General features: G+C 47.8%; 1 protein-coding gene across 2 annotated transcripts in view; it reads left to right on the plus strand.

The window, feature by feature from the left end:
- The first annotated feature begins 1,708 nt into the window (after nucleotides 1-1,708).
- The window catches only part of NEK7 (NIMA related kinase 7), a 138,296-nt gene continuing 126,776 nt past the window's right edge, over nucleotides 1,709-13,228 (plus strand). Inside the window, exon 1 of one of the 2 annotated variants that reach the window (XM_027565789.1) lies at nucleotides 1,709-2,006. The gene's annotated coding sequence lies outside the window, so the exon portion shown is untranslated. The remainder of the gene's footprint in view (nucleotides 2,007-13,228) is intronic. The other variant, XM_027565790.1, reaches the window with a different exon arrangement.

Below are 13,228 nucleotides of genomic sequence, written 5' to 3' on the forward strand. Positions count from 1 at the left end.
GCACCATAACAACATATCTGGACCTGACCATTCTTAACACCTCCACTGTAGCACAATGCTCTAAGTCATCGATATCTTCTACCTGATCCTTATAATAATCTTTTAACCATTTTAGTATTTCCAGCCCTGAAGTCTGTTCTCCATAGCAGAGCTATTTTCTGCAAACCCAAATGGATTTGGTCACCCCTCCAATGACTCTTCACATCCTGCTTTATTTTTGAATGAATCACCATTTGACACTGCATGCATTTATTGGCTTATTGTATTATTATTGTCTTTTTTCTACAATGTAAAGGCCATGATATCAGGGACTTTGTGTCTTGGTAACTGCTTTACTTCTTAGAACAGTGCTTAGCAGATTTAGCCATACTTTATTAGCCATTGAAATAAAAGTCTTCTACTGAGATCTTGAATTATTTTCTCTCTAAAAATAAACTTTCTAAATGTTAATTCCATAGGTTTAACATTTCAAGCATTTGAGCTATAATCTACTCATTCTTGGCTCAAATCCATTGGTTGGGGAGCCAAACTAGTGAACAGGCCCTAGGAGTAATAGCAGCTACTCAATGAACACTTCTTCTATGCCAGGCTCTTGTGCTTAAGCATTTTGCTGTATGTCATTGAATTCTAGTGTAGCCCTAGTGCTGTGTTTAGTGGCTCAGTCTTGTCTGACTCTTTGTGACCCCAAGGACTGTAGCTCGCCAGGGTCCTCTGTCCTGGATTCTCCAGGGAAGAATACTGGAGTGGGTTGCCATGCCCTCCTCCAGGGGATCTTCCCCATCAAGGCATCAAACCGGGGTCTCCTGCATTGCAGGAGGATTCTTTACCAGCTGAGTTATCAGGGAAGCCCTAGAGATAGGTATTATTACCACTGTCCTCTTACAGAGTGTGACTCCAGGAGAGGTGAAATAACTTGTCCTGCCAGGTCAGAGTTAACCTCCCAGGTGGCTCTAGTGGTAAAGAACTCGCCTTTCAATGTAGGTGACGTTAAGCGGTGCAGGTTCGATCCCTGGGTGGGGAAGATCTGGTGGAAGGCATGATTGGCAACCCATTTCAATATTTTTGCCTGGAGAATCCCATGGAGAGAGGGGCATGGCAGGATACAGTCCAGAGGGTTGCAAAGAGTCGGACACGACTGAAGAGACTAAGCAAGCTCACGCACCACCTGAGATTCAAATCAAGGTGAGGTTGACCCTTTCTAGCCGTGTCCGCCGGTTACCGAAGTAGGGAAGCGGCTGGATTCACAGCATTCCTTTTGCAGTTCCATGTTCTAGGGTTCTGGGATGTAATACATACCCCTCCACCCACCACCAAATACTCCTAGGACCAAGCCAGGTACTTCACTTCTTAGAAATGTCCTAAAGGCCACTGTCCTCTAGGCTGGGATAAAAAACTCGATGATCCAGAAGAAAGCGACGTACCAATTCGGCTGACCGCTTGAACATTGGGTATTTAAAGTTCTCAAAAGGCAGCTGACCCCCGATTTGGAGGGAAGGAGGCCGGAAAGAGGGGACTAGGGCTGGGCCTGACCACAGGAAGGTTCCCCAAGACCTGCCTGGGCGCCAGCGGGGGACGTTGGGGCTCTGACGCTGAGGTCTGAGGGTATCAGCCAAGCATCTCGATCCTAGCCCGGCTTGGGGGCGGGGCCTGCGGCGCGGGGCGGGGCCGGCGCCCTCGTGGGCGGGGCCGGCCCCAGCCCCCGCCCCCTCCTCGGGGATGCCGGGATGTTTACACTCCTGACAGCCGCAGCCGGGGGAGGAGGCGCGGGAGTCGTGGGAGGATGGGCCGCAGCTAGGCTCTGGCTCCGGACGCGCCTCGCCGTGCGCAGGGTGGGTGCCCGCGCCTGCAGCGTCCGCCGGAGCGGCGCGGCGGGAGGTGGCCAGCGCTCCGGGCCTCGCTGCCACAGCCCCGGGCCCAGCGGGCCTGTCCGCGGCGCCGCCTGGCTGAGCCGCCCGCCCGCGCCGGGTCCTGCGCGGGCCGGAGGACGCAAACCTCTCCGCTTCCTGGTGAGTCGCTGCCGCTGGGGTCTTGGGCACGCGGGCCGGGGGCCCGCCGGGTGGGGCTGCCCGCGGAGCCAGGCGGGGAGGGGAGGTCGGGCCCGCGCGCGGCGGCCTGGGGATCACGCCGTGGGTGGGTCGAGGAAGGGAGGCCGGTGCGGGGACGCGCGCGGCCGGGGGACTTCGGGCCACTCGTGGGCCGTGGGGAGAGCCTCGTGCCCCGCGCGGCTCGGGCGCCCGAGCCCGCCGCCGTAACTAAGAAACTCCGGCGGCCACGGCGGCGGCGCAACAGGTCTGGGTTTGGGGACCCGAGGAACTTGGCGAAGTCCCGCCTTCCGGCGCACGCTCATTGGCTGCGCCTCTTATTTATTCCTCGCAGATTGGCTGGGTCCGGCTGTCAATCGGCCACCGCGGGACTGGGCTGAACGAACTTCCAGGGAGAAGTGGGTGGTGGGAGCTTTGCAGACTGGCTTGCTGGAGTGCGGGGAGGATGACCGACCTTTTGGAGAATGTGCTTTACTGGGGCTCTGTCAGGACTAGGAGACGTCAGAGAGAATGATTGCAAGGCAAATAGCGAATGGTGGTAGTGCTAGTGGCAAAAGAAGAGAAATAAAGTCATTGAACATTGAGGCCAAAAATCAGAGACGAAAGGGAGCTCAAAGGGGAAAAGGAGAAAAAGTGATAAGACTACACTGTCCCGTGTCAGGAAGGGAACACAACCTAGGGAAGGATGCTGCCGTGAGATTTAAGAGCTCCTGTCACCTCTTCCCTGTAAACTAGGCCTTGGGAGATGATGTTTCAAACAGATGAGTCTTGTTCTCGCCCAGCTGTACTTAGGGACGGATACTAAAAATAGTTATTTACAGTAAGATATGTTTCCATCCTTGAGCGTTGTTGGTGACAATTGAAAGAAACATTGCAGAAACGAAATGATTTTTCCTCTGCTTTGAGGCTACTGATCATAAGGATGCAGTTGAAACAAATACCCATAGTTTGTAGAGCACTGAGTGCCCGCCATAATTAGAACCACTGTTGGTAATTCCTCCTCCAAGGAATTTGCAGTTTATAGAAGTATGCATATTCCCTTCAGGCTACAGCTGCGCGTCTCGCCAGGTTGCGTTACAGAATAAAGTGAAGAATGTGTGCGTGATCATTCTGTAAGGGAGCGTGAGCTCTTGAGGGTGTGGTCGGAGAAGGGCTTAGCACTTTCCCTCAAAAATTTATAGTACCTTTGGGACATTCTGACTGAAAAGGGTGAATAGTTAAACGAGATACAGTTAACTCTGTAATGCTTGCGGTGACTCCTGGTAAATGGACGCCGAGTATTCTTGGCCGGAACCCTTGATGAAGGCCCGTGCAGCCAAAACAGGTTAACAGAAGACGTAAGGAATTTCATTTCCAGAGATCCAGTCCACAGCTTGCTTCACTCCTAAAACCGCAGCATCCTCAACTTGGCCCTGGACTGGGTGAGAGCTTTGAAAAAGTTTTAAACTGCATGGGGCCGACGGGAGGAGGGCGGCGAAATTAAAAGGCGAAGGTACCCCTAGTGGAAGCTGGTCGCTCTCTCTCTGGGGGGGTCGGGGGCTGCCCCGGACCTTTCTTGGAGGCGCGGGCGGCCCCGCCCCCTTCAGACGGACGGCCTCCGCAGCCAATGGGCGGCGAGGACGGCGCGGCTCCGGCTGTGGGGGGCGGGCACTTCCTCCGGCGCTCGGGGCCAGTGGGAGGGGGGCGGAGGTTTTCATTGGGGGGCGGGGCTTGCGGAGTAAACACTCAAGATTAGGGAGAGGAGGGGACAGTTGTGAGATAAATCCGAAAATGAGGATGGGGGGAGCTGGTCAGTTAAACACATAAAGTGGGGGGGACGGCGGCAGGTCCCTGGGATTCCCGTCCCCCCCCCCCGTCCCCCCCCCCCGGTGCTCGTCGCCTTTCAAGGTTCAGCTGTACCTTGGGCTCCCCAGTTGGTGTGACTGATGTTTGTGGGGGTGCGGGGGGGGGGGGTTGTTCTTTGAAATCGTGTGAAAATGCAAACCGAGAACTCTTAAGACTCCAAATCCTTCAGCGTTTTTACAGTTAATTTGGAGCGCTTTCCATAAACAAAAAGTGGTTTGCAGTCTCCAAAGTGAAGACGACCCCCCGGGTGCAGACTCATTTGCTAATCCGCACTGCTGTTCTGCTGGGGTCCACTGATCCTGATCGCACCTGCTGCCCTCCACGCCTCTCCACCACTCACAGCTTCTGGCTGGACCATCTCGAGAGCCCTTTTCCAGCCCAGTAAAGCAGCACTTACTGCAAGAATGAGGAAGGCACGCCTGGTATGATGGCTGCGTTCTAGTGGAGGAGGGGAGACTGGGGTCCTCGGTGTTAACGTCCCCGAATAATAGAACTCAGTTTTGCAGTTTCACACGACCAGGATGTGGGCTTGAGTATCTCACCTCTTACTCCCCTCCCTCTGTGTTTCTGGTGGTTGCAGGTGGCAGTTTGAGGCACTGATTTTTTCGGAATATTCACGTGTTTTCTTCTTGACCATTGTGTATGTACTGAAATGTAGATTTCTCTTTTTCATTTAAATAAGTGGTCTGAGATGCTAGTCACTACAGTGAGACTTCTGCAGGCTTTTACATTTACAGTGAGCTTGTTCCTGGAACCAAAGCTGTTTTTTCTAGAAACTGTCTGATGTTTTAAAATGTATCTCTCTAGTATTACAAACGAAGCCACCCTTTAAGGGCATCTAGAGGGGACAGAAATGTTTACTTACTGCAGTTTTGGAAAAGAAGTTGCTTAATTAGATAGTAAGTCCCCAGAAATTCCTTTTAGGTTTTGTTTCATTTGATTTTTTTTTTCTTTTTAAATAGGCTTTGGTATTTAAAAAAATGTGAAGTGTAGATGCACAAAGTGATACTCTGTCTGCATAACTAGTTTCACTCAAATTAAAATATTTGTTCCTTCAAATATTTGCTCAAGAGTTGTGTGGGTAGGTATTCTAGTACATCATATATAAAATATGGCAACAAAGTTAGTAATATACTGTTTTGGAAATGGCAATTATAATATTGTTTGCTTTGGCTTGCCTTATCAGCAGTTATTTTTCAGCATTTTTATAAATATATAGTAAGACGTTTTAAGTGTTTTTTCATGCTTTTGAAAGTTTCAACTTAATTCCTTCTCCCTTCAGTTTTAAAGGGAATTTATATAATAGTAATCAAATTTATTGGCAGGATACAACAGTTGATAATTTTTAAACTTATACATAGAACTAACGTAGGACCGTTCATTCTTAGAGTTCTAAAACCTGTAGACTGCTCATTTTCTTTTGGTGATTAAATAGTTTGACTATCTCTGTGTATTATATATCTTCCGTTTTAAGGAAAACAGAATATATTTCATTGTTTTCAGTGAGCAGTGGGAATGAGGAGAACAGATAGGTGGCCTTGAAGCATTTATTCATGTTTTCAAGCAGGATAGCTTCTTTTTTTAACCTTTGTTAAAATACTAGCTCTGGCACAGTATTTATATAATGAACTGATACAACCAGCTGTTTGGCAATAGCTGTCCAGAGTGTGTTCATCAGAATAGTGTGCAAATGAACGGAACACAAAATTGGTATTTAATTGGTCTATCGAGTTTTAGAAATGTACGTGTTTTCTATTATTTAGTGGAAACAGCCCTTTCTGTGAATCTTGCTGGTGGCCTTCTATTGATAATCACTGTGAGTCATTGAAGGAACTTTTTCATTCCAGGTTGCTTTCATATAGAACAGGGGCTTGTAGACTTTGTCTCAGAAGGGTGAGAGAGTAAATATTTTTGGCTTTGTGAACCTTGTGGTCTCTGCAGCTACTGCCACCGCACCCACTGGCATACCTGAACAGGTGGGTGTGGCTCTTCCGGTAAAACTTGAGAGTCAGGCTGGAGGCCCCCTCCTGCCCTGGAAGGTAACACACAGATCTAAACCTGAGTCTAGGATTGGTGTTTGGGCTGGTAGGGATTTTCCAGGGCGGCATTTTAGTCTTTCCTGGTCCTTTGATCCCTGTGACAATCTCTTGATCTTCCCCAATCCTCTTAGAATAATGCTCAGTTATTCATTGCCAGATCTTGTGTATAATCTCAGAGACCTCATAACATTTCAACCTCTGTTAGACTTTTAGGGATTTCTGCTGTTCTTGCCTCGGGGGACCCCCTCACCCATCCTGCGATGTGCCAGCTCTCAGCTTCTTTCTTGATGCTAAGCCAAGATGGACCCTGATGTCAGACATTTATCTTTGCTTAACCGACAGATAAGACTGGAAGGAATGTCTTTTGGTGTGTTTCTTTAGCAGTTTTTGTTCTAAGTCTTCTGGAATGGCTGCCTTTGCTGCCTTTAGAAAGAATTTCTGGCATGAGTAAGAGTATGCACAGATTTTTGTCTTTTTAGAAAAACTGACTTAGTATTTTTTTATAAAAGACTTTTTTCCAGTTTTTAAAAAAAAAACCAAACTTCTAAAAAGGGCCTGCATTGTAAGGAGAGGCTGCCATCTCGGTGTTTGGGACCTGGGGTGTGCTTGGGGGTTGCCTAACTCTTTCCTTGGCATTCAGTAGAGTTAGCTGCCACTGACCTGGGTGTAGATAATGGAAAGAGCTTGAATGCAATGGAAAAGGCAAGAGCTGTGAGCTTACACACGCTTTCCCAGCCCAGCCCCAGTAAGTTCAGGGTGGGCAGAAATAGTGACCCCTCAGGGTGGGGCCTGGGGCTTCAGGGCTTACTGCCACCAGCTGCCACAAGCCTCCTCTCTTTGTGTGACCTCGCTGCACAAATACAATTTTCTGTGTTTACCCGATGTGAAAAAGACGGAGGCCCAGGTTTCTCTTCTCTGCTGTGACCTTGGCTGAGCTACTCGATTTGTTCAGACCATAGTCTTCCCAGCTCGGGTCCCATCATTGCTTGGAGGAGTAAGTGACCGCATATTTTTAGAAGTAGGGTAGGAGGCTCCGTAGTGTTAATTTCGTTTCACCTTTTTCTCTAAGGACGTTTGGTGGTGGAAACCCGCTTCTTCTCTGTTTCTTCTGCCAGGAGACCTCACTGCCTACCCTCTCCTGGCCCAGCTGTATTGGAACAGGTTCCTTCTGGCTCTGCTGCCATTTCTGTCTTCTCTGCCTTAATTGTTCTTCCCTTTTGCCCTGTGTTGTTCATATTTATAATTTAATTGTTCCCAATAGGAGTTAATTTTTTACTATATTTTCGGGGGATGGGGCAGTAAACCTTAGTTCCTCAGGAAAAAACCACAAGAGGCTTGGGGGTTATATTTTGGACCAAAAAAAAAAAGATGAGAGCTGCAAAAAGATACTTAAATACTAATTGAAAAATGGAAAAAGTTAGAATATTCTTTCTAGTATATTTCTATTATGCTTCCAATTCTTTTTTTTTTTATTTGTTGTTTTTCTCATATTCCCATGTTTACCTGGAAAATTACTCTAATTTCTTTCTGATCATAACCATAACAAAGCCACATATCATATATTATATTATTATTGGGAAAACAAAACATGTAGACATGTTTATGAAAAACTGTCATACCTCTGAAATGTAAGGAGTTGCGACTCTTCCATTGCCTTGTCTGTCTAACTGCTGGGCCCTATAATAAAATAATGTGATACGTTTGCATACTGTCGTAAAGATACCCAGAACCAGACAGTAGGTAATTTATTTCAGGCAAATAGCACGTCCTTATTTTAAATAGTCATGTTTAGGCATGTTTTGCTACTTAACAAATACAAGTAAATTGAAAAACATTGTACAAAGAGAATGCTTCCTGGTGGATTGTTTTATAGCAGTAAATTGATGTTTCATTCTCAATGTCACATGGTAACCTATAGATTCACTTCTTTTTTTTTTAACAGTCTTTGACATTAAGACACGTTTAGAAGAGCATGGTAATGGGAAGTATTCAGTGAAAACGGCATTTTTTAAAAACATTTTTTGTCTACATCTGAAAGTTTTAGTAAAGTTTCTCCAGTTGATAAGTATTTTGATGGTTGAATGGCATACTCTTTTCAGCTTCACTTTGTCATCTTGAGCCCCAGAGTGTTCAGGGCATCAGCCATGGATGATGAGTTGCATTGTATCAGGTGGTTCTCCCCCTAGTCTTCTCGTCATTCTGATCTCTCTGTCTCTCTCTCTTGTCGGAAGGCATGTATTACACCGTGCTCAGTGGTATTGGGTGGGTAGGTGGGAGGGAGTCTGAGCTTCTGGCAGTTTCCCAGCACCCAGCCCCCAGGGAGTGGCTGCTGCCTCTTCCATGAGCAGCAAGCCCAGGGCTGGGACTGCCGGTGCTGCCCTCCCGGGGATCCAGGACCAGACCTGGCTGCTGGGGTCAGGCCCCAGCAGCTCCAGGTCCTGGGCTCCAGCACGTAGCACCTCCTGTGTTAGTTTCCTAGGGTGGCCCCAGCGAGTTAACTGGATGGCTGCAGACAGCAGAGGTTTACACGCGCTGTTCTGAAGGTCAGAAGTCGGGTTGTCCACCGGGCCGTGCTCCTCGTAAGGGCTCCCGGGAGCGTGTGCCCTTGGCTCTCAGCCCACATGTTGGTGGCCCTTCTGGGCCCTGCGTGATGGGTGGCCATCCCCGTCTCTGACCTGCCTCATGGCCACCTTCCTGTGTCTCCTCCTATCCTCAAAAGGACTCCAGTCTTACTGGATTAGGGTCGTCTGATGACCTCATCTTTGCTTCTGATCACTTACGCTTAAAATTTAACAAGCATGATCTAAATACTTTTTGTTTTTTTCTTCCAGTTTCTTTACCACACCAAAGATTTTTAGATTTCTGGTCTTTGTGTTCTGAGCAGAGTATTTAAGGTTGTATAGGGATTGTATTGTATCAGCACTAGAGGGACGCGGGCACCCAGGCCGTCCTGTACGTACGTCATCTGCAGCTTGTATCTTACTGCTCCCCCAGAACAGCTGTTCCAGAATCAAGTTTCCACTCACCCTTATTTTGTGGTTTCCCTTAGGAGACCTTAAGTGCGTAATTCACTGAATCAGATACTTTCAGAGCTGGAAGGAAACCTAAAAAGTCGTCTAAACTGACCTTTTCGTTTAATGTGAGAATAAACTGAAGCCCAAGGATGTGAATTTGCTAGTGCACATTCCTCCACATTCCACTGCATTCCCTAATAGTCCACACTGCCTCGTGTACCTCTCTGTCAGGCTCTTGGTGGTAGGCATGGTGTTTTGTTTTTTTACTTCTGTTGGGTTAGCAGTCCTGCGTTCTTCAGGCAACAAGAAGAAATGCCACATGGTCTTTTTAGAAAAGAGTTGCTAATTTAAAGCTTTATTTATTTATGATGGGAGTCCAGCCCTGCTGCTCCCATCATTCCGCTCCGGGGGTGGGCAGCTCTTGGGGCAGTTTATGCTTAAGAATCAGCCCCTCCTAGCAAGCACAGACAGCCTCTCAGCTCAGCTGCTGGCCAGGTACTATCGACGTCACTGTTTATCATCAGTGAAAATAAATGAGGTAAGTACATATAAGTCTAGAGATTTCCCTGTAGCTCAAACAGTAAAGAATCTGCCTGCGAGGCAGGAAGCCAGGGTTCGATCCCTGGATTGGGAAATTCCTCTGGAGGAGGGAATGGCAATCCACTCCAGTATTCTTGCCTGGAGAATCCCATGGACAGAGGAGCCCGGCGGGCTATAGTCCATGGAGTCGCAAAGAGTCAGACATGACTGAGAAACTAACACACACACAACTCTGCATAAGAATTGAGTAAAAACCGAAGAGGAAATTCGGCTTCAGACCAGTGGAAGAGGATAGTATCCCTAAGTGTTAGTGTTAGTTCTGTCCCAACCCAGTGGTCCCTGTGAGTGTGCTGCTTTGTTGGTCTCACATTTGGGGCATGTTCAGGGTGTTCTTCTTAGTGTGAAAACTCACTGCTGCCCCCGCCCTGCCACAGTTTGCTCTGCTTCAGGCCACAGCCCGGGGCCCCCGCAGAGACTTCGCTCTGCCCGCCCCTCCTGCAGCCCACGCTCACCCCGGGGCTTGCCACACCAGGCTTTCCTGTCTCTTGGATCTGGCCAAGCTGGCCCGCATTCAGGAAAAGTGCCATGACTCATCTGTTCCTCTTTCCATGACCCTCCTATTTCCATTGATAACACGGGCTGACTCCCTCCTTGTCCCTCAGAGCAGCCTTTGCGTGTGAGTGATGTTCTTAACCTGAGAGAGTGTGCATGGCCGTTTTAAAACTACTGTATCAGTAATTTTTTTTAAAAAAGGCTCTTATTTATTTGGGCCACACCACATGGCGTGTGGGATCCTGGTTCCCTGACCAGGGATTGAACCCATGCCCCCTGCCCTGGAGGCACGGAGTCCCAACCACTGAACCACCAGGGAAGTCCTTCTCTCAGTGGTTTTTTTGTTTATCTTTTTCTTTAATTTGGAGCTTACCAATAAATCCAGGTCCCTTTTCCCACCATGTCTACTCCCCCCACCTTAAAAATATATATATACATATATACGTGTGTGTATCATAAATAGTACCAGAAGAGGCAGCTTGACAAAGTGAGTTTTGAAGTCCTGGACTGAGTCTGGGTTCATTTTTGTATGCTTTGAGATGGCAAGCGCAGGGTCTCAGGGTGAACTGGGTTAAAATGCACAGGACGTGGCCTAGGAGTCAAGTGTCTGGCTGCGGAGGGAGAGCTGGGCGTGTGATTAGTGGTTCAGTTAATGGGAAGGCACCTGGGCCGCAGAGATGCACTCAGGGTGCAGGGCGCCCTGACCCCCTGGGCGTGGTGCTGGGTGGGCACGCTGCCGTCCGAGGCCCCTTCTGTTCACAAGGTGGGCTGTCAACCTCGGAATGTCAGTGTTTCCAGACTCAGCCCTGGACACCAGTTTTTCTTCATTGTGAAGTCTGGGGGGATATTTGCATATGCATTGCGAGATAGTTGGAAAGAGGATCCAATTGGCTGCCCAGCCCTTGACATTAAGCTTTCTCTGGACTGGGAAGGCACAGCCGCCTGCAGGCCTCGCCTCGGCCGTTGGCTCTCCAGGGATCTGCAGCAGCTGAAGGGTGATCCGGGGCTTCTGTCCACGCTGGGACCCTCCTTTCTCCAGTGTTCCCCTTCACTGTTCGCCCCACTTCCCCCCTGGGTCCCACCACTTCACAGGTTGAAGACAGAGATTTGAGGGTATCGGTAAGTAGCTCAAAGTGAGTAGACGGATCGTCTAAACACAGGTCTATCTTTGTGCCTGAAAACTCTCTCGGTTTTGATGAATTGCAGAAGATGGGAGACAGGCGTGAGCTGTAGTTTGTATCATCTCGCCTGGCTCACCTGTGCCTCCAGTCAGGACCCTGACTCACCTTTCCAGATTCGCTTCTTTACTCTCCCCTAAATGTTAGTTTCATCTGACAGCTCAACTCTTCATTTTTTGGTAAATTCTGTATCCTTTCCCTGTATCCTTTGCTCTCTGCTTTGTGATTTTCTCACTATTTTTATGCCTGTTTTTTTTTTTTTTTTAATCAGTTGTTAAATCTCTGTGGTTAAAGATCATCTTTATCCTTTAAGGCTCTGCTCACATGTTGTACAAAAAACACAAAGACCTCTTCCTTCTTTAGGCCTTCGGTGCTTATCCACTGGCCCCGTGGTTGTGCTTGTCTCAGCGTCCTTCCTGGAATGTGTGCTTCTGGAAGGTGTGAATCACGCCCCGTGCACGTCTGTGTTTCCTGCAGGGCCTGGGACCTTTCTTGTCCGGACCAGCAGTTCAGGGAAGGCAGGTGATGGCGCCCAAGCGCCTGTGTGAGTCCGAAGGCCCCGGGGCAGATCCCTGCGTCGGGCGGAGGTCCTGGAGGGCTGAGTGGTGGACTGCAGGCCCCGAGGGGGCAGGGCAGATCCAGGGCCTCGGGTGAGGGGGGTTTACTCTGCGAAAGGGCGAAGGTCTGACCTCCAGGTGCTCACTGTCAGCCGGGGGTCTGGGCCTGGTGTCTGAACTCTGCATTGTAAAATTTGAAAGATTTCAGAGTGGGATGAGGTGAGAGCCAGGACTGGGAGAAACTGGAGCACGCCAGGCAGGAAGTTGGTGGCAACCGGAGGGCTGTGGAGTCAAGACGGAGACCAGTTGGGCGGTTAGGTACGAATTAGAGGCTGGGCAGCCAGAACAAAGAAACAACTGAATTCCTCTAATTAGGAAGGACAGTAAACCAGGAAGAGGAGTCAGATGAAATTGATTTGAATCTGATTTGCTAAGCTGTTCACTCGGTATCCTTATGTTTGCCTTCCTTAGAGGCTGGCCTATTCCTAGTTCAAGGGAAGCAATTTGGCTTTCTGTAAAGGGAAAGGAACCTCTCTCTATCCATGAAAGGTGCTTTTATGTATATATTTGCTAAATTAATTCCATTATGATGTTCTGACAATCCCCCTCCTGGGAAAATGTTGAACTAAGTTAATAAAGAAATTACTAGCTTAATACTTGAAATTATTCCCTTCTTAGGAATAATTCGTGTTGTGCTTAGTCTGACTCTTTGCAACCTTTTGCAACTCTTTGGACTGTAACCAACCAGGCTCCTCTGTTTATGGGGTTCTCCAGGGGATCTTCCTGATCCAGGGATCAAACCTGGATTCTTTACCTGCTGCTGAGCCATCAGGGAATCCCCTTCAAATTGATGGAAAATTATCATTTGATTAGTGGTCATCAGATGCTGACATAGTAAAAACTTGTTCCACTTCCACACAGATACGTTTTATTTAGTTATCTTCATATTTTTCATTGCTGAAAGTTTGAGAGGATACTCAAAATGTCAGTAAGTATTTAAAAAAAACATTTAAGGTATTTATAAAACACCAGGCCACGTGGACCAGCGGTACATTTGTATATTCATGAATATATTCAGGAAGAAGCACATAGGAAATTAACCTGGGAAAACACCCAGAGATGATGGTGTATGAAAGGCCTTGAACATTGCTCGGAAGGTTGGCCCTTCCCTCTCCTGTGATGTGATGGTAGAGTGTTACTTGTACCTTGATGTTTTCAAGTTATGTTTTTAATAGCAGTGAAAGCTGTAGTGCTTTGGTACCTCTTTATTTGGTTCTTAGTTAATGGCAGGTCAGGAACTAGCATCAGAATAGAAGCAAGATTGTTGTAGAGGGAATTTGTTAAAAAAAATTTGTTAAAAAAATGTCTTAAGCTTAGTTTGGCTTATGAGATGTGTGAAGAAGTTTAGTTTATATTTGAAAATCCAGACTTCAGTGATACTATAGTATACTTTAAAGTTAC

The sequence above is a fragment of the Bos indicus x Bos taurus genome, chromosome 16, assembly GCF_003369695.1.
Source record: "Bos indicus x Bos taurus breed Angus x Brahman F1 hybrid chromosome 16, Bos_hybrid_MaternalHap_v2.0, whole genome shotgun sequence".
Classification (NCBI taxonomy): Eukaryota; Metazoa; Chordata; class Mammalia; order Artiodactyla; family Bovidae; genus Bos; species Bos indicus x Bos taurus.